Source organism: Panthera pardus, unplaced genomic scaffold (genome assembly GCF_024362965.1).
Source record: "Panthera pardus isolate Hobbes unplaced genomic scaffold, ASM2436296v1 HiC_scaffold_20, whole genome shotgun sequence".
Taxonomy (NCBI): Eukaryota; Metazoa; Chordata; class Mammalia; order Carnivora; family Felidae; genus Panthera; species Panthera pardus.
Window position 1 is genome coordinate 78,420,991 of NW_026526766.1, and position 22,093 is coordinate 78,443,083.

Consider the following 22,093-nt stretch of genomic DNA (forward strand, 5'->3'; position numbering starts at 1 on the left):
TCGTGCAACCCTCACGATCAATTTTAGAGCATTTTCATCATCCCTCCAAAGGAAACCCCATATCTGTTAGCCGTCACTCTCCACCTGCTGCCCCCCCGAACTTTTGTGGAACTGTCAGACTGTTCTCCAAAGTGGTTGTACCATTTTATATTTCCAACAGTAGGGTATAAGGGTTCCAATAATCCACATTCTTGCCAACATTTGTTATTGTCTGTCTTTTTTATTAGAACCATTCTAAGGTGTGTGAAGAGGTATGAGTATGGTTTGGTTGGCGTTTATTTAAGGGCTAATGATGTTATAAACATCTTTTTTTATGTTTATTGGCCATTGTTACATCTTCTTTGGAGAAATGTCTATTCAGATTCTTTACCCCTTTTTTATTGGGTTGTCTTTTCATTATTGAGTTCTAAGAGTTCTTTATGTATTTTGGATACAAATCTCTCAGCAAATATATTACTAGCAAGCATTTTCCCCATTCTATGCATTTCTCTTCACATTCTCCAAGGGTCCTTAGGAGCATAAAAGGGTTTTTTGCTTTTTTGTTTGTTTGGTTTTTTAATTTTGATGAAGTTCAATGTATCTATTTGTTCCTCTGTCACTTGTGCTTTTGGCATCATATCTGAGAAACCATTGCCTAGCCCAAGGTCACAAAGGCTTGCTCCTATATTTTCTTCCAAGAATTCTATAGTTTTATCTTATATATGGGTCTATAATACACTTTGGACGAGTTTTATATATGGTGTAAAGAAGGACCCAACTTTCTTCCTTTTCATGTGAATATTTGGCTATCCCAGCACTTATTGTTGAAAAAAAAAAAAAACACCAAACAAACTATTTCGCCCAGTGAATGAATTGTCTTGGCATCTTTGTTGAAAATATATTGACCATAAATGTGAGGGTTCTGGGCTTTCATTTCTATTTACCTATATTTTTATCCTTATACCAGTGCCATACTATCTTGATTACTGTTTTTGTTTTTTTCCTGTTAAGTTTTGAAACCAGAAATTGTGAATTCTCCAGACCTCTGCCCCACCCTCAAAATTGCTCTCGCTATGCAGATCCCTTGCATTTTCAAATGAATTTTAGGATCCATTTGTCAATTTTTCAAAAAAGCCAGATGGATTTTGATAAAGATTGCTTTAAATGCATACATAAATCATAACAATATTAAGTTTCCTGATCCATGAACATGATATGTCTTTTCCTCTTTGTCTTTTACTTAAATTTTGTTAAATTTATTCATGTTTTATTTTCAATGCATTCGTAAATAGCATGGTTTCCTTAAGTTCATTTTCAGATTGTTTATTGTCACTGTATAAAAATACGATTAATTGTTGCCTATTAATCTCATGTCCTAAAAACTTGGTGAAATCCATTAACTCCAAAAGTTTTTTGTGCATTCCTTAGGATTTTCTATTTATGAAATCATGTCATCTGCAAACAGATAGTTTACTTCTTTCTCTCCAATTAGAATAGCTTTTATATTGTTAAATGCCCCAGATAGAACTTCCAGGGCAACACTGAATAGAAATGCTGAGAGCAGACGTTTTTGATCTTAGAGAAAAAGCTTTCAGTCTTTCCACATTAAGTGTGTTGTTAGCTGTGGGTTTTTTGTAGGTATCCTTTATCAGGCTGAGGAATAATTTTTATTTTGCTGAGTGCTTTTATTATAAAAGAACGTGGAATTTTTGTCAAATGCCTTTTCTATATCTATTGATATTATCATGTACTTTCGGTCTTTTATTCCATTAATGTGGTACATTTCATTGGTTGATTTTCACATGTTGAACCAATCCTGTGTTCCTGGGACAAATCCCACTTGCTCATGGTGCAAAATTATTTTTATATTTTGTTGAACTCACATTGCTAGTATTTTTTAAATGCTTATTTATTTTTGAGAGAGAGAGAGAAAGAGGCAGAGAGAGAGGGAGACAAAGGATCCAAAGTGGGCTGTGTGCTGACAGCAGAGAGTCTGATGCAGGGTTCGAACTCATGAACCCTGAGATCATAACCTGAGCTGAAAGTTAAACGTTTAACTGACTGAGCCACCTAGGCACCCCAGTTTAGTAGTATTTTTAAAGGATTTTGCATCTAAATTCATAAGAGATATTGGTGTTTAGTTCTTTTTTTTTTTGTTCTTGTTTTTGTTTTGTTCTTGCATTATAGAATGATTTGAGAAGTATTTCCTTTCCTTATATTTTTGCGGGAGATTTTGTAGACGATAATGTCAACTCTTTTTTAAAAGTTTGATGAAGTTCAACAGTGAATCAGGTCTTAGTCTTTTCTTTGTGGGATTTTAAAATTACTATTATTAATTTGAACTCTTTACTTATTTTCAGAGTTTCTATTTCTTCCCGAGTCAGTTTTGGTAGCTTATGTCTTTCTAAATATTTGTTCATTTATTCTGGATTATCTAATTTGTGGGTTAGCTACCCAGAGTACCATTTTATAATTTTGTTTTATATCTTTAAAGCCAGTGATAATGAGAGTTCTTTCATTCATGATGTTAGTAATTTGAATCTTCTCTTTCCTTGGCCTGTCTAACCAAAGATTTGTCAACTTTGTTGATCTTTTCAAAGAATAAAGTTTTGGTTTTGTTTATTTGCTCTGTTTTCTATTATTTACATCATTTTTTTCCTTCTCTAATCTTTATTTCCTTCCTTGTGCCCACATGGCTCACGTAAGCTTTCCAGCGTCCTAAGGTGTAAGGTTATTTCCTGTCCCTACAGTTTGGTGGAACGGAGGCTCAGGGTAAAAAAAAATAGTCATAATAAAAGTTGCCCCTATTTATTGGGAGCCTTCTGGGTTAGACCCTTATAAACATCATTGCTAGACCTCTTAACAGATCTGCAGCTCAGGCATCCTGAACGCCATGTTACAAGTGAGGAAATTGGCATTCAGAGGGAGCAGATTGGATTGCTCAAGACTACATAGCAGAGACAGTAGTTATATCCAGTTCTGTATGGCTCAACGTTGGTGCTCCTTCTGTGTCACACAGAGAAGGAACAGAGACAGCATGAACTTGGGAGTTATTACACCCAGATTCGTTTACCCTAAATGCACCAATAGGAATCCTGTCTGACAGTGTTTCCCCAATTCTTTGCAGAGTCACTGCCTTCTCATCTTTGGGTTTTAGTTTTTGCATCACTTCTTCTGAGGGTTTCTCTGACCACTCTTTTTTTTTTAATTTTTTTTAACGTCTATTCATTTTTCAGAGACAGAGAGAGAGCGTGAGAGGGAGAGGGGTAGGAGAGAGGGAGACCCAGAATCTGAAGCAGGCTCCAGGCTCTGAGTTGTCAGCACAGAGCCCGATGCAGGGCCCAAACCCACAGACTGTGAGGTCATGACCTGAGCCAAAGTCAGAACCTCAACCGACTGAGCCACCCAGGTGCCCCAACTACTCACTCTTCTTAAAAGAGGCCCATCTCATTTTCCTAAGTCTCAGAATTCTATTTGCTTCTCGTTTTTTTTTTTTTATTTAGTACGTTCGTTAGCGTGCTGTCATTTCTGTGTTTATGTATGTGTTTTGTTCTCCTACCTTTGCTTTTGTTCTTTCTTTCTTTCTTTCTTTCTTTCTTTCTTAAAATGCAAGTTCTATGAGGTCACAAGATGTGCTTGTCTCGTTTACTGTTTTTTCTTGGCTTCCATTATAGATCCTGGTTCATAAAACATGTTCAATAAATATTTGTTAACTGAATGAATCAGCAAGAGGAGAGGCACCTAAAGTCTGCTCCCATACAGAGTTCCGGAATTCTCTCGGCAGTTGTTGCCCAGTAGTCAAAATTCATTCAAAGAAACTCAAGGGGAGAAAAAGTGAGAAACTTTCATGGAAATCAACTTCCAGGCCTCACAGGAACTAGAACATAATCAGGTGGTTGCTTTCTCTCTCTCTCTCTCTCTCTCTCTCTCTCTCTCTCGGGCTACTTGGTCTTCCACCTCTGCTTCTGTCTACCCATGTGCTCTTCTAGTCTCCTGTCTAAGGACCTGTTTCTTCAGATTAACCATAATCCTTTGCTACTACAAAATGGTGGTTTTAGCCCTGGAGATAATTGACTCTTACAACCCCCTTGCCCACAGTTAACTGCATCCCTCTTTGCAGCCAGTGATTTCAAATCCCAGAGACATGGAGTCTGATTGGCCCAGTGGGTCAGTGGTGCTCTCCGGGCCAAACAGCTGTGACCAACAGGTTTGGGGTACACGGTGCCTACGGAGGCCTCTTCTCTGCTCTTGGGCTATACATGGCTGGAGTTGAGGAGATGATTGGCAGGTCCATGAAAAATTTAAAATTTTATGTTTAAAATTTTAATCTAGTGTTTAAATTTTCTATGTGAATACCCATTTCATGTGGATGGTAAACGAGATGGAAAACCAGGTCTTCTTGCTTCTAAATACATAGATATTTTGCATAGACGTGGCACTCAAGATACCCTGTCCTGGGCCCACAAAGGAGAATCCTTTCTGTAAAGTCCCTTCTGTTTCAAGGGCTGGGAATCTGGCTACCATCCATTTGTGGGGTGTTCAATGTAGAGGAGGTCTCTTGCCTCCTGCTGCTGAGGAAATTGCAGTATTGGATTTTTAAATAAACCATTGGCCAGAATGTCTAAAAGCCTTTCTTGCAGACCTTGACAGGTTTATTTTTTTTTAAATTAAAAATCCTGGCCTGGGGCAAAATGAAAATGTCTTCAGATTTGCAATCAGTGCTTGTGTTTCATATTTGAAATGCATGCTAGAAACTGGAGTTCGGTGCGACCTGATCTCGAGACGCCATTCAGCAGATTGCTGACTTGTGTGAATTTAGGTGTTCTCGATGGAAACTGTCCTTGATCATTACAAGTGGGCAAGAAAGACACCCAATCACCCTAGTGTGGGAAGGGTGGTTTCCTTCTTCTTTCCCACCGTCCAAGAGCGAACACTCAAATACCCTATGTGATTGGGAAAACAAATGGCACATGAAAGAACCCTAACTGTGTGTAAGGCCTTCTTGTCACCAGCTGATCCGAATCTGAAGACATTATGAATGTGCATCCGGATACACTCTTATCGATGTGAGCAAAAGCACTGAGGAGTGTCAACACCAAGGCAGCATCTTCCGAAAATGCATGAATTAGGGGTCCAGTTGATACTTTCAAACACAATACATTATCAGAAAAAGGCTTTCAGTCCCATTAAAAATGGCAGGCACGTACAATGATGCTAGGTTGGGATTTTTCATAAAAATGTTTGGATTTCACACATGTACCTCATGCGCTATCGAGAAGGCAAGGCCTCGGGGCTTGAACTAACAAATGATGATCTTTCACTGTAAGAGGGTAAATAAAACCTACTTCATGTATTTACTTTATTTACTTGTGCATCAACACCCCCTCCCCCCACCCCCAGCTCCACAAGGATTAACATAGGATTCTAAACAATATATATATATATTTCCTAATTTCACCAGTAGAAATTTGGTTTTTACATTTAAGCTTAAGTCAGATGTTAAAGTAGGGTGGGGATTTTGGAGGACTCCATCCACACACACTCTCATCCCAAGCTTCACTATTGTACGCATTTGAGAAGTGAGACTCAGAGTAAAGCAACTGACCTGAATCCTCCCAATTAGTGAAAAACAGAGTTAATACAAGAACTCTAGTCCTCTGACCCCATATCTAGTCCTCTTTTCATTATCTATGTTACTTCTGATTCGAATCACCTCAAGTCAATACAAATCAAGGGTCTGCTCAGGGCCAGGCCCTGGGCTGGAACTGGGCTCAAACAGATAAATGAAACATGGCTCTGTCTGTCCAGGAGGTCATGGTCTAGTGAAGAAACAAACAGAGAAATACTCATGACCTCACTGGGGCAATAGCTATGGGAGGAATTGAAAGAGTTATCAAAGAATTACTTCCCTGAAAGCTGCAGATCCCAGTGTGTGTGTGTGTGTGTGTGTGTGTGTGTGTGTGTGTGTGCTTTTTTAACCCCCCAGGTAACTTCTTTCAAACTTTCAAGCAACAGATAATTCTCATACTTTATAAACTGCTTCAAGAGCAGAGAAGAAGTTGAACAGCTATTTCATTCATGGTCTGAAACCGGCAAAACTTGCCAAAAAACAGAATTCACAGACCGAAGGAGAGACAGACTTCAGAATCGTGTTTCTGCCATATGACGCAATCCCAGCCTAGGCCCTGTTGCATGAACCAGGTGTGGACCCCTGAACAACATGGGCTAACCTGTTGACTGGCCAGCAATCTGAATCTCTTTCTTGAGCTGCTGGACACAGGCAGAGGGAGGATCATGGGTTCATGCTGGATGTTAGCACTAAGAGGACAGGAATACATTCAGCAGCCAGTGCCAGAAGAGAAAGTTTTCTAAGAGAAGACAGACACAAGGAGAGATTAGAAACTCAAGAAGTGAAGAAGAAACAAAATATCATATAGCTCCTAAGGGACAGAAAAAGAGGCTTTGGTTGCTAGTAAGCGCCTTAGCTCCAGTTCCCATGAGACCAGGCTGTATCAGGCTCCAGTTTCCATGGCATCTGGATGTGTCCTTTCCATAACAGCTCCTTCACTGCCCAACCCCCACCAGACGCATTCACATCTCCCTGTGTTGCATCGCATAGGTTTCTATTTTCTGCAAGAAAGATAGTTTTGCTCGAATAATAATGGCTTAACATGAAGAGACAAAATTATCATTATTTGCAAAAGATATATTTTGATACCTAGAACACTCCAGAGAATCAACTGAAAAACTATTAAAATTAATGAGAAATCTCAGCAAAGAGACTGGTTACAGGGTAAATACATTAAAATAATAGTGTTCTTCTTTACTAGCAATGACTAGTTAGGCAATGTGATTTTAAAATATCATATTCACAGTGACCACAGAAAACATAAAATGCCTATGAATAGCTTTAACAAGAACTATGTAAGGGGTGCCTGGGTGGCTCAGTCGGTTAAACGTCCAAGTTTGGCTCAGGTCATGATCTCACAGTCCGTGAGTTTGAACCTCATGTCAGGCTCTGTGCTGACAGTTCAGAGCCTGGAGCCTGCTTCAGATTCTGGGTCTCCCTCTCTCTCTGCCCCTCCCCTGCTCATGCTCTGTCTCTCTCTGTCTCAAAAATAAATAAAAACATTAAAAAAATTTTTTAACAAGAACTATGTAAGATGGGTGTGAAGAAAACCACAAAACTTTACTACGAGATGTCAAAAATACTTGACTGAATAGGACGATAAACAGCATTCTGGGGCAGAAGGTTCAGTGATGTAAACAGATCCATTTTTCCTTAAGTAACTTCTAGGTTTATCATATTTTCCAATCAAAATCTTGACAGCATTTTTGGAAACTTAACAAGATGATTCTAAAATTTTATCCACAATAATAATAGATAAAAATAGCTAAGTCATTTTTGAAAAAGAAGACTTAACTGGAAATATGAGCCAGCAAAAATCATAAAAACATTATGTTTCAGGCATAATCATAGACATGTTGATGGGCCAAATAAGTATTAGAAATAAGACTGGATTTACACACATCCACACATAAAAAATTAATAGATCATTAAAATGGCATCACAAATTTCTGGGGGAAATACTATCTTTAATACTTGGTCATGAGCCCCTTTTACAAAGGGGAGTCCAGGGAAGGAGTCACCCACACTATCAAATTTAATGAATTGCAAATTTACAAAAGAATTCAATTAAATGCTTTTACATTTTTAAAAGCAAAAAGTAATATCAGGAAACGATGAGAATGGAGGAAGAAGTGAAAGAGGTTACCTTAATTTAAAAAGGAAGAAAAATGACCCACAAAAAGAAAAACTCGATACTACTGTATAAAAATATAAAATAATCTGTGATTAATATATAAAAGACAAAATTGAAATACTAAAGGGGAAAACTGAAAAAAATGTAAACAAATGTAACAGAGTAAGAATCATCTTTAAGAAACAAAGGAAATTGGGGCACCTTGGTGAGTCAGTTGAGTGTTCAACTCTTGATTTCAGCTCAGGTCATGATCCCAGGGTCATGGGACCGAGCCCTATGTGGGGCTCTGTGCTGAATGTAGAGCCTGCTTAAGATTCTCTCTCTTTCTCTCTCTCTCTCTGCCCCTCTCGTACTCTCTCTCGCTCTAAAATAATAACAACAAAAAAATAAACAAAGGAAATTGATATAAAACATTCAGATTCCAACCGATAAGTGGCCATAAAATGTCATGAAGAAGGAGTTCATATAAGAGAAGATGCAAATGATAAATAAACCTATGTTTCATGGAGGCAACCTCACTAGCGATTAAATAAATGTAAATTAAAACAATGAGCTCTTATCCTTACCTCTCAAATTAGCAAAACTGAGAAACAAAATTCTCCTCCAAACAGGGACCTTTGATATAAGCACTCTTCTCTGCGGCTGGGAATATAAATTTGTATATCTTTTGAGAAAGCAATTTAACTACTGTATCTAGAGCCAAATATATTCAAAATTTTAAAATCTGTATTCCCATTTATAAGATCCAAAGAAACTCATTTGCAATGCAGACAAAAAAATACACAAAGATATACGTTGGAGAAATTTGTGTGTGCGTGTGTATACACAGTTTAATAACAGTATAATTAGGGGCGCCTGGGTGATTCAGTCGGTTAAGCATCCGACTCTTGATTTCAGCTCAGGTCATGATCTCACGGTTCGTGAGTTCAAGCCCCACATCAGGTGCCTTGCTGAGCCTGCTTGGGATTCTCCCTCTCCCTCTTTCTCTGCCCCTCCCCTACTTTCTCTCTCTGTCTCTGTCTCAAAAATAAAAATAATTAAACCTTAAAAAATTTAAAAACTAATTAATAACAGAATTAGAAGCAATATACTCTAAAAGAAAAAAATATTAAAATTGTGACACCTCCATATAAAGGAAATTGATGTCATTGTAAATATGGAAAGTTGTCTTTATCAAGGCCATATTTTCAGAAGAGAAACACCCCCTTCATGTAAATTAAGATCTCAACTAAGTTAACACACACACACACACACACACACACACACACACACCAAAAACACTTCAAACACTGAACTGTGGTCAGTGATTTCATCTGACAGAAGTACGAAGGATCTTCAACATTTTAAAATTCCTTTCCTATATTTTTAAAATATTTGTGTAAAAGAATATACATTGCTCTCATAATCAGGCATAAGAAAGCAAGGGAAAACAGGAAAAAAAAATCACCTCGCTCTAATGAAATAAGCACTTTGATAAAGGTCATTGCTTTGAGAACACTAAGCCTATCTTGAGGAGTCAAGGAAAAAACACTTCAGTTAGAGCTTCCAGAAGCTGACATGGGAGAAGAGCAGGGAAAAGTGTTCTGGGCAGGGCCAACTCCCTAAGAGGAATACAAATTCAGAGTGAGAGAGACAAAGATGGAAATTCTCATGTGGGGAAGAAAAGCATAAAAAAATGAACAAACCCAGGTACTTTCTGCTAAAGAGGAAATGAGTATTTTCCTAAAATTTTTAAAATATTTATTTATTATTGAGAGACAGAGAGAGACAGAGCACAAGTGGGGTAGGGGCAGAGAAGGGGGAGACACGGAATCCAAAGCAGGCTCCAGGTTCCGAGCTGTCAGTACAGAGCCCGACGCGGGGCTTGAACTCACAGCCTGTGAGATCATGACCGGAGCCGAAGTCAGACATTAACTGACTGAGCCACCCAGGCGCCCCTAGAAGAAATGAGTAGTTAAACAGTAAGCGTGTTGGGGCGCCTGGGTGGCTCAGTCGGTTGAGCGTTGGTCTTCAGCTCCGTTCATGATCTCACAGTTTGAGTTCGGGCCCCGCATCGGTCTCAGTGCTGTCAGCTCGGAGCCTGGAGCCTGCTTCGGATTCTGTGTCTCCCTCTCTCTCTGCCCCTCCCCCGCTCACACTCTGTCCCTGTCTCTCTCTCAAAAATAAATAAACATTAAACAGTAAGCGTGAGGTCTGGAGATAGATTTGGGGCGTGGGAGAAAATGGCAAAACAGAACTCAGAGAAAATGACATTGAGTCCTCTTGCAGCCTTTGAATCCTTTCATCCATGGAACCCTACCCACGTATTAATATACAAACGGTCACCTTGTCTGGCCCTTTCTCTAATTCTGCTGTATTTCTCACTCTCCACCAGCCATTTCAAAATAGGGAGAGAAAGAGAAGCACGGCCTGCATACACAACTCTGTACAAACTCTGGGGCCATTGTGTTTCTCAGCAGGACATCCAAACAGTAAGCTTAGGGTGATCTCCTAATGTTGCGCTCTTGCCTTTTCTGAAACTTTCACATCTGAGAAGGGAAGGCGGTTCTACATGGAAGGTAACTGATTACCTCATCATCCAAGTAGACGCTGACTTAATTCACCAGCAGTCAGGTACAGAGACTCTTCCCTCTGCAAGACATTGTACTAGGTTGATGCAGAGCATGGGATCGGATGGGTGACAAAGAATCCACCTCAATAAATTTATCATCTAAACTACTGAGTCTTAAACGTGGCTGCGCATTGCAATCACCAGGGAAGCTTGACAAACCCTGCCGCTCAGATCACGTCCCCAGAGATTCTGCGTTACTTGGTCCGGGGTGGGGTCTGGGCGTCGGGAATTTTAAAAGCTCCCTGGGTGATTCTAACGGGCAGCCATGTTTGGAAACTACCATTTAAAGGGAGCGGAAGACAAAATGCCTGACCATTGAACGGTTCTGATCACATCACTTTCCTCAATCAAATCCTTAATGGCTGGCTTCTCTATTGCATGTGGAAACCAGCTCAAACTCTTGGTTGGCATTCAAGGCCCTATGCAATCTAGTGCCTACTGAACCTTTTTCTTCTGAAGCTCTCCCAGTAGAAGGCCCGAGCATTCCTTTAGTCTGCGGGCTCTGTTCCAGAAACAGGAAATAGACAGACTTCTGCCAATTCTAACTGATGCTACTGGCTACCTAGAGAAGTGTGTTTAGAAAGATCTGGGGATGATCACAGCATTCAAGAGGAAAAAGTACCCCGATCTACTAGTAGTATCTGTCATGGGCAGAAAATGGAAAAGGGCGGTTCCAGCACCAGACATCGACCATGTTGACATTATTCCTTTTCTCCTCTTGCGTGCTTGGTCTGGAATGTCCTCCAGACTATCCTCGAAAGCACAACCCAGGGCCCTCTCCTCTCTGAAGCTCTCCGGTTGTCCTCCAAATTCTTCCTGCTTTGCCTCCTAGAGTTTATCAAGCCTTATTCTGAGTCCCCATTAGCACTCTCTTGTCACTTTACTACAGAAATCAATATCAGCTTTTGTGTACATGTCTCAAATACTATATGACTGTGATTTTCAAACTTAAACTTGCATTAGAATCACCTGAGGGTTCTGTTAAAACACATCCAGAATTTCTGATTCAGTGGGTCCTGGGTATGGCTCGGGATTTTGTATATTTGACAAGTTTCCAAGTGGGGCTGCTCGCTGCTGGCTTGAGTGGCCACACGCAGGAGAACGACTGCTTTGTCATATTATAATTACGTTATAATTTCCTAGGAGGCCTGCCTCAACTTCATCTTAATCTGTGCATTCCCTTCTAGCAAAATCCTTAACAGAATAGTTGCTTAATTTTCATTGAATTAAACCACAGTGATGCAAGACAGATACGATAACTGAGAAATGATTGGTAGAGACATACACTGTAAGAAGTCAGACTCATTTGGAATGATAACAAAAATCTTAGGCGACAGATTATGTCTCGGACAGGAGGAGAGAAATAGGGATACTTCCCGTCTCAGCATCTGGAGCCGAGGTCACAGAGATGAGAAGCATTCGAGAAAGATGCCTGACTAGTAACCCAGAGACACATTTACTTATTGTCCCCATCAGTCTGGAACAAACAGGCCCCGAAAGGACTGCGGATTTCACAAGGAGGAAGAGAGCCCGCGAGTGCGTTCGGGGGTGAAAGCACACAACAGTTAACCAGGGAAGGAGAAGCGATGGCAGGGAGACTCCAGGAGGATTTTCATCTGGCGTCTCTGGAAAATATGTCTCCGTTGGCTTTATTGAAAGGCGCCCCAAGGCTGGAGGAGGAGGCGGGGGAGCTGAAGGAAGATGAACAGAGATGGCTCATTGGGAAACTTCTCCCCCCACCGCTCTCACCGGCTGGGTGTTAAAAGCCATTTCAGCAATTGTTCAAAGCTGTCAAATGTCTCTGTCAGATCAATAGGTTACTGTGGAATTTGCCCAGACTGTTGGCCAATCAAAATGTAAATTCCAGATAAATTTAATACATAAACCAACTGGTCTTCTTCAAGCCATTTTGAAAGTCATGAACGGTAATTTGACTTTTCTACGCGACTGTCCTACAGGAGACACATTTCTGCTGGTGTTAAGTACATATTTGGCCTAAAAACTCGTTGCGGGTCCAGTGGTGGCCGGGGAGGTGCAGGGTGTATGCGGGTTTATGGTCTCGTCATCTCTGTGCTTCAGGGGGCGCTGGCAGGTTTGCTTCTTGGGGTTCCCTTCACGGGAAACGTACGAGTTAATGTGAATATGTGTCGTGTCTGTACACACATGAGGGTATTCGACACGCTCGTGGAATGTGTGATTAAAAAGTCATGACCCCCTTATTTGAATGTCTCGGGGCAATCTCAGTTACTAGAACATGCAGCGTGTGTCTGGATGCGTGATGATGTCTACGCATGTTGCAACTTCTCTTTCCCAACAAGAATCATAAATCTTCACGTTGAAGGAGAAGATTTATCGTCGAGGTAGGATGGCTCCAGGCCCCGTGGGGAAGTATGCTTTGGAGACATGCCCTAATTTTTCACACTGAAGAGAGTCATAATGGGAAAGTCATACAGGCGAGAGCTACAAAGCTTTAACCTCAGAAATGTTGGAAGTGGAGATTTTGCGTCGAACCGGTTTTCCTGTGGTCCTCACGACGGCGGATGCTTGCTGCCCTGTTGCCACCTCAGGCACTCTGGCCTCCTTTCCATTCTTCTACCTGGAGAAATTGTTCTCACCGGAGGCCTTTGCTCGTGCTGTCTCGGGGAGCCAACACTTTCGCGTCCATGATGCCATTTGGTTCTTAATGACCCATCAAAATAGCTAGGATGGCCCTCGTTTCACAGGGGAGGCAACTGAGGCCCAGGCAAGCGAAGTGACTTGACCGAAGCCATAGAGGAAGTGTAGAGCCAAGGCTTGAGCCCAGGTGTGTGGAATATTCTCCACCATGCCCTCAGATATTCTTTCTACACTCCTTCCCTGTGCATTCTTTATGCAATGCATTAGCTGAGCTTTTGTGTTCGTTTTCTACGGCTGCTGTAACAAATTGCCACAAACGTGGCGGCAAAGACAGCAAAAATATATTCTCTTCCTGTTCTGCAGGTCAGAAATCTGAAACGGGTCTCCCTGGGCTAAAATGAAGGTGTCGGCAGGGCCCCGTTCTCTCTGGAGGCTCTAGGGGAGAATCCATTTCCTTGCTTCTTTCAGCTTCTGGAGGTTGTCTGCATTTCTTGGCTCCCTTTAAAGCCTTTAGGTCAGATGGAGTTCTTTTCCTGTTACCGTCTCTCCAGTTTTCTTCTTTTTCCCTCCGCCATTTTTACAGACCCTTCTGATTACATTAGGTCCACCCAGATAAGAAGATAGAAATAGTCTCTCTATCTTAAGGTCAGTTGATTAGTAACCTTAATTCCACGTACAACCTTAAACCCCTTTTGCCACCTAGCCTAACATACCCACAGATCGGATGGTTATGAGGTAGACATTTTTGATGAATATTTAGCCTACCACAGTTCTCTTGCTTGTAGCTTCTACGCGTTCAGCCAGAACCCTTAGCGGGAGATCACGAAAGGGAGAGGAGGGAGGTGCGGGCATTTATTCCCCCTGTTGTCTCCCTACTGGGACGAATCTCCACAGAGGCTACATCACTCTGTTAAAGGCACAACGGTTATGTAGCCCTTTCCTACAGCTACGACTTTATCCAGGTCCCATAACCACTCTCTACTCTTGTCCCCCAGGCTTGGGTGGTCACTGCCCTCAACTGTGATTCCCACCCTGTTTTACCACCCTGGGTGGTACTCTTAGCCCTTGCCATACCTTTGTCAATCATGTTTTCCTTTAAACTATCTCCAACCGTTGCTTTAAGTGTGGCATCCGTCGCTTGCCAGGATCCTGGCTGATGGGTAAAGGAAGCATCTTCCAAGACCAGCAGTTTCCCCGATACCCAACCATGGCTACGAGACGGTCAAAGGCATGGTTCCGTTTCCACCATTATTTCCTTTCTTTTCTTTTCTGTCTAGGGTATAAAATCAAGAACAAACTGACAGCACTGCTTACTAAGCTCATTCTAGTCCCATTTCTTATTCAGCTGTGCAACTGGATTGCTTTGCGTTGCCAACTTCCTTCCTGTATAGTGCAGGCCCTACATCATGGACTTCTGCGTGCTTCTCTGACCTCGCGTCTCACCCCAGCCCCCCTGCACCTCCCTGCCTTCTGCCTCATACGCTCTGGCCTCCTTTCCATCCTTCTACCTGGAGAAACTGTTCTCACTGGAGGCCTTTGCTCATGCTGTCTCTCTTCCTAGAAACCTCCATACCCGTATCTTGCGATGGCTGGTCCTGCTCAACATTGGGGTTTTAGCTCCAATGTCACCTCCTCAGAGAGACCTTCCCTGAGGAACCCAGACAATCACTCCGTCACCATCACTCATCCTGTTTCTCTCCATAGTACTCAGTATCATCTGAAATTACCTTTCACCGTTTTCTTTGTTTTCTGTCTTCCCCCCGCCCCCGCCCCGGTAGAATATGTCCTCCGTAAGATCGGTGGCCCAGCCTCTAGACCTGGGATGGCAACGTCATCAGAGCTGTGGCTGAATTCTTAAATTTAATGACTAGACTAACACTGGTTCAAAACTTAGTATGAACAGTGCCAGGCACTGTTCCAAGTGTTCTAGGTGGATTTATTCATTCTTATATTTTCTCCAGCCGTGCTCTGAGGTTGGTGCTACGGCTCTCTCGATTTTACAGGTGAGAACCCCAGAGCCCCCAAGAACCGTGGGTTTGATTATCCTCGGTCACAGACGATGTGGTTGATAAATAGCAGAGGAGAGTTTTGAACCCAGGCAGTTAGCTGCGGGGCCTGTGTTTTAATGACCACATCGCACCCTCCATCCCCACACGAGGAAGGTTTGGGACTTTCTGTGTGTGCTTTCTTGACGCTCACTCTTCCTCTTCACCTTTTGAGGCCCAATCGAATGTGACCTACATAAATTTCAATATTTACCCTGACAGAAGCCTTTTTTGCTATCCTCCTCATATTATATGCATTTCAGTTACAATATGTATCAACTCATGTCAGAAACACGGGCTGACTTCTTACTTAATTGTGGAATCTTTAAGGCAGAAATCCATACGCCTGTCTCCCATCTCCAGCAAGGGTGCATCCTAGCCACTCAGTAGCTGATATCTATTACACGTGCTGTATTTTAGACACTCAAAAAATGTTGCATATAAATAGACTTAGGGCTTCCGAGCCATGTAACGTGGTCCAAAGTTGAGGAAGTTTTGTCCCAAAGTTCCAAAGAATACTTGAATCAGTAGACTCAAGGAGGAAAAGTTGACGAAAGAGGTGGGAGGGGCTCGATCAAGGCACCTGATTCTGACAACGGTGGCCACAGAACAGTCAGGGAGATGAGAGTATGTCCTGAGAAAGCAGCCGCATTGGGACCATTTGATAGAGAGGCGGCCGATGACAGAGAAACAGAGGCAGGGATGGAGATGTTTCTACAACTCAGCAGCTCATCAGAGCTAAGTGGAGATCCAGCCTGGGGCAGCGCACACCCAGAACTTTTTTTTGGTTCAGGCAGACCTTTCTTCTCACGTCTCTTGGACAGAAAGCCCGGTTCCCATCTCCCAGAGTTTGCTTTTGCTGGTCCCCCTACTTGGTGCACCCTTCTTTCTCCCAGGCACCTAACCAAATATAGTCATTTATCCCGAAGAGTTTTCAAGAAGAAAACTGAACGTGTTAGAGATTAATTAGGAAACATGAATTCCATTAAATGGCCGTTGGTTCTGACCTGAAGCAGTTCAAAACCAATAGGAATAAGGAATAAGAGCACTGAGAAGAAAACGGGGAGAAGTCGTTGGTGATTGTGTGGTTCAAGTAGCTCCTTGGGTGGAGAGTTGTGTTTTGTTTAATCAAAATAGTGGGTGATAAGAGTGAAGAGAAGGAGTAAGACGCCAGCGGAGTCATGGAGCCTGAGGTCATGCTAGAAAAAGATGAACGTCATCAAACACGGGATTTGTTTTTTCTTTTAATACAAGTGTAATTAACACACTCTGTTATGTTTGCTCAGAGATGCTTAGGTCTTATGACTGTCTAATCACCTGATTTAATAATAATTGTAATCCCAATAATAACAACCAGCAACGCATACTATGGAAATTCCTGCGAGAAACATAATTCTGTTATTGTGAGCATGAAACGATCTAGTCCTAGGAGTAGGGTCTCCCCACCACTGATAAATTAGCGTTTCTTTGGCAATGGGAGGTTTCTCAAGAGCCCCATTGCCCTGCTTTTGCAGATCAGGCCAAGGCTCTCATTCTGAATGGTTCAGCCTCAATCCTCCCCACCCCACCCCCCCCATCCAAGCTGCCCCATTCTCCTCCACGGCATTCCCGTCTCTCTGGCACCTTTGGTATCTTTGGCTCAAACATCTAAATTAACATTTGGGTTGTTCTCTAAATATCTATCGTGCATTATTTCTCTCCTACCGAGGTGATGGACTAGCAGAGAAGGAGAAGTCCGGCATGCCTTTAAAGCCCAGTAAAGATAGGGATGGACACAGGCTTGACCTTCAATGAATGTAGGTTGAGTTGAAGCAGAATGAACTTTGCCAAAGGGCTTTGTGGAATGTTGACCGTTGTTGTGCAAGTGTGGGAGGCCGGAGGGAAGGGGCTGGCAGGTCTCTCTGGTCAAATCCATTTGGAAACACTGGACTGAACAAAGTTTAACAGGTTTCCTCCTACAGGGCTCCCCCATCCGTTTGATATGCAAACGTTGTCCCGACTCCCCCAAGAGGGGGCTTTCCCTGTGCAGAATCTGCAGACCTGGTTCACCCTAGAATCCTTTATTTTACGGAGAAACGTCTGCAATTAGTACTCCACCGAAGACACTTGGGAAACATTGATTTTAATTAAATAAATTATAGATCAAAAGGAAAGCTTCGAGACTACTTTTTTCTACTCGCTTCAGTTTCCTCATACGTAAAATGGGGATGATAATGCCCAGCCACCTACCTCAAAAGTTTGTCACCAGATTAAATAAATGAATATTTTTTTAAATTTTATTTATTTATTTATTTAACGTTTTATTTATTTTTGAAGGAGAGAGAGACAGAGCGTGAGTGGGGGAGGGGCAGAGAGAGAGTGGGAGACACAGAACCCGAAGTAGGCTCCAGGCTCTGGGCTGTCAGCACAGAGCCCGATGCGGGGCTCGAACTCACAAGCGGTGAGATGATGACCTGAGCCGAAGTCAGGTGCTCAATGGACTGAGCCACCCAGGCGCCCCTTTTAAAATTTTATTTAAATCCAAGTTAGTTAACATATAGTGTAATAGTGGTTTCAGGAGCAGAATTTAATGCTTCATCATTTCCATATAATACCCAGTGCTCATCCCCACAAGTGCCTTCCGTAATACCCATCACCCATTTAGCCCATCCCCCCACCCACCTCCCCTCCAGCAGCCCTCAGTTTGTTGTCTGTATTCAAGAGTCCCTTTTGGCTTGTCTCCCTCTCTCTTTCTTTCTTATTTTTCCTTCCCTTCCCCTACGTTCATCTGTTTTGTTTCTTGAATTCCAGATAAAGGCTGATATGTATTAACAGAAGACCTCAATACGTTTAAGAAGTGGGTTCGTTTCCGGTCCTATTTTACAGAAGGGGAATTGAAGGGCAAAGAGGTGAAACAATTTGAGTGAGGTCACACAGGTAAGGAATGAGAAGGTCAAGGGTCAAACCCCCTCAGGCTGACCCCCGGGGTGAGTTCTTCCAGCTATTGAGCCTTCTTGCCCCTCAGCTCCACGCAGGCCAGGTCTCCATCCACAGTGAACGGCATGGGTTTCAGCAGGTCCTCGGCTCTTGGCTCCTGGCCCTTTACTGCCGGCGGTGTGCTCACGACATGATACATTTTGCCAGGCGGCACCGTGGACTCAGGGGTCTTGGTCAAGGCTTCCCCCTTGTCTGCACGTGCAGCCCGGTCCTCTCCCCAGGCTGAGAAAGCTGCAGCCACTCGCTGTGGTTTATAGAGGCCTTGTCTATATCCCTGTGTCCAGGCCTAACCAGGCGGGGAGAATCCAGAGTCAGAAGAGTCTAAGGATGTCATGAGCGTCAGAGGTCTGGGGTACAGTGGCCCTCTGTCCCCGCCCCGAGAAGCCCGGGGATCTTGACATGCACAGGGTCAGCCCCGGAGTGGACCCCCTCCTGAGAAAACCACAGGAGGAAGAGAACACTTCACCTACTGTCTCTTCCTAAAGAATCTTTGAGTCTGATGCTGAGTTGCGCCCACGACGCGGGCCATCATCCTCCCTCTGAGCAAACCGAGAGCTAGAGAAAGAAAGTGATTTGCGTTTGGCCGTGGAGCCAGCAAGCTGCAAAGTAGGGACGCGGACTTGAGTGGCTTCACTCCAAACCCCGCTCTGTCTAACTTCCCTGCACATGCCCAGCAAACGTAGAGGGGTCAGAAGGAAGGACCTGTGGGTGAAATTAGGGCAGATCAATCTACAGAGGCCCTTTATCTGCGGCTGTGATGCAACGGGCCTTGGGCTTAACTAACACCAGCCAGTTCAGAGATGCTCAGGATAATAAGCTGTGCCTCTGTCCAATTCTCTCTGGAGTTATAAGCTGAGACCAAGACATCCATCTTTCTTCCTTCCAAGGAGTCACCTGATGGGAACTGGGGTCATGTCAGCGTTTCCAGGAGGCGTATTTATGTAGTGCTTTTATCAAGCAGAGCCATGGCCATGATCCCACAGCAGGGCTGGGTCAGGCAATTGAAGCATTACATCATCTCAGCTGAGCTGTTTTGGAAAGAGGAGCCAGAAGAAAAGGGTGAAAGGGTCCAGGATGGTGGAGAGAGAGAGAGAAAAAGAAAAAAAAAACCAAAAACAACAAACCTCATGTGTTGAGCAGCTAAAGTATGCTAGATTTCCACCCAGGTATCTCACAGACATGATCTGAGTCCGTCTTACCTGAGTTCCTCAAAGCAGATGAAAAACCAGTTGCACAGATGAAAAAATTAGTCTGGAGGGGTAAAGAGGTTCTGCAGTTTGGCATCTGTGATTCAGACTCAGATCTTTTGGATTCCAACACCTGCCCTATTTTCCCTATTCCTTTCGGCGTCTGTGTCTTCAGAGGACAGTCCTGATTCTCCCACTTAACTGACTGCACCCAAGTTCTCCTACCCTGCTGAGCCTCAGATTTGTTGTCCAAGAACAGTCATAGTTCTTCCCTTCTCTAGAGATGGGCGGGACGTGAAGATCAGAGATTTGAAAACATTTCGATCACTTGGACGATATGTATGTAGTATTTTTGTTTTTTTTTTTGTTTTTTGGTTTTTGGGTTTTTTTTAACGTTTATTTATTTTTGAGACAGAGAGAGACAGAGCATGAACGGGGGAGGGGCAGAGAGAGAGGGAGACACAGAATCGGAAGCAGGAAGCAGGCTCCAGGCTCTGAGCCATCAGCCCAGAGCCCGACGCGGAGCTCGAACTCACGGACCTTACGGACCGTGAGATCGTGACCTGAGCTGAAGTCGGACGCTTAACCGACTGAGCCACCCAGGCGCCCCGGTATGTAGTATTTTTGTAAATAGAAAAAATGCTATCAAAAAAAGGGAAAGGACTGAATATATATATTTTCCTCTTTTCCTCTTTATATATGTGTACGTGTGTGTCTGCATATATATACACACACACATACAGACACACACGCATAAAGGCACGCACACTGTGTATAATTATTTGTATATAATTATCGCATCTAATTCTTCCATAGAATCTTTCATAAACATTCAGCCTCGTGCGCATCCTTTTCTGACATGGTGATCGTGTGCTTTCCTGTTTGGGGAAAACAATACCGTTTTAAATCATGTAATACTTTACCTTGAAAAGGTTCACTTAACATGCTTCCAACACTCTAGTCTAATCGTGCCACTCAATGATTTATCTTCACGGTTTGTGCCAAATGTAGAGCATTTTGTGAGTTCTTCCTTCCTAAATAAAAGCTAAGGTTGTATATTTCCAGAGGCGTGGTGGTAGGAACATGGTCACCAGTGTTAGGCTGGGTTCAAATCCTGACTCTGCCACTTGTCTGCTACATACATGACCTTGGGTACGTTACAGTCCCTTCTAGATGTAAAATGGGACAGTGGTAACACTTGCTTCTTAGGTAATAAAAGTGCATGTGAAATGCTCAGAATAGGGCCTGGAAATAATAAGTGCTCAATAAACATTTACCGCGATTATTTTATTCCAGCCCTAGAAACATAGAAGAGATGATAGTAAATTATTTCTGACCATTGTTTGTTTGAAGTTGCTTCCAGGTATGACTAACAGGGTCAGTTTAGAAATGCATTTTTTAAAGTTTATTTATTTATTTTGAGAGAGACAGAGACAGTGTGAGTAGGGGAAGGGCAGAGAGAGGGAGAGAGAGAATCCCAACCCTCTGTCAACGCAGAGCTGGATGGGGGGGCTCGAACTCAGGAAACCGTGAGATCATGACCTGAACTGAATCCAAGAGTCAGGCGCTTAACTGACTGAGCCACCCAGGCATCGCAGAAATGCATTTGACCTGATAACCATTGCATTTCTAGAGGGGTCTAGAAATAAGGGATTGTCCAAATAAACACGATTGCGAACTGTTAATTAGTACTTTGAGGGAAAATTAGCAAGGTACTCTGAGAGAGTGAAACAGGCATATTTTATACAGAAGTTTCAAAAAAGACCTCCTTATGGAAGAAACATTGCAGGGGAGGCCTGGTGGATCATAGGAGAGGTTGGCTAGACTAAGGGTGAGAGCAGGGGGCAGATTTCCAGGGAGAGGAGACAATGTTATAAAGGCCCTGAGCCAAAAAAGAGCCTGGGATACTTGAGGAGGAACAGTGTAGCTAGATTGCAGTGAAGAAGGGACAGAGAGGAGAGACATGTAGCGGGGGAGGAAGACGGGGAAGTTTCTTAGATCATGAAGAGTTCTGATTTTAATTTGAGAAATGGGATGCTACAGAAGGGCTTTGCATAGACAAATTTTGCGTTCAGTTTCACATTTGGCGTGAGGCGAGGCTGGTGGCCACATATCAGGAACAGACATAAAAACCAACTGAGGGGCTATTGCTATAACCAGACTGGAGGTGATGATGGTTTCGTCTAGGGTGATGGTGATAAAAACAGAACCAAGTAGATGGTTTCGAGAGGCACGACGGAGGCGGAGGGCATGGGTATGGAGGTGACTAGTATGCCAAGAAACATGCCTTGAGATTTAATGTATTAAAATAATTTGCAATAAGACAGGGACAGAATCAAATCATTGCGAGAGAGTCACTAGAAGGCCCATCGACATCAAACATTTATTAAAGCCATCCCAAAGTGAAATAATCTGTCTAAGGAGGTAATGGATTATTTGACTTTGGAACCACTCAAAAAGGATCCAGTTCCCCATCTGTATGAGATTTTATGAAAATGGCTTGGGAATCCCCCTTAAAGATATATTTCAAGATTTTGGAAAAGAATATGCGTCAGAACATTCAGAGTTGACTTAGTTATCAGCATAGCTAACACCTATGGAGTGCTCATCGCGAGCCAGTTTTAAATCCTTAACATGGATTAATCCATTTGACCCTCACTGGTCTATGAGCTAACTCTAATATTATCTGCATTTTACAAGCAAGGAAGCAGAAATGCAGAAGTCTAAGTAATTTTCCCTGGGTCACTCACACTGTTGGTAAATGGGCAGAGGTAGGATTCAAACTCAGGCATTCTGGATCCGGGAGACCAAACTCAAAGCACATGCCGACACACCGAAAATGAAAAAGAAGGGATTGTTCGGGTGAAGAGAAAATAGCTGACATTTTTTTTCCTGTTTTCTTTTCCAAATTTCCCC

General features: G+C 42.8%; 1 long non-coding RNA gene across 1 annotated transcript; it reads right to left on the bottom strand.

Annotated features, from left to right (window-relative positions):
* Positions 1–17,851: 17,851 nt before the first annotated feature.
* LOC109269900 (uncharacterized) lies at positions 17,852–19,413 on the bottom strand. The gene is made up of 3 exons (XR_002081322.2): positions 19,190–19,413; positions 18,461–18,692; positions 17,852–18,276 (listed from the first exon to the last, which is right to left on the bottom strand). It is a non-coding gene; the product is annotated as an uncharacterized LOC109269900 (long non-coding RNA).
* Between the last annotated feature and the right edge of the window lie 2,680 nt (positions 19,414–22,093).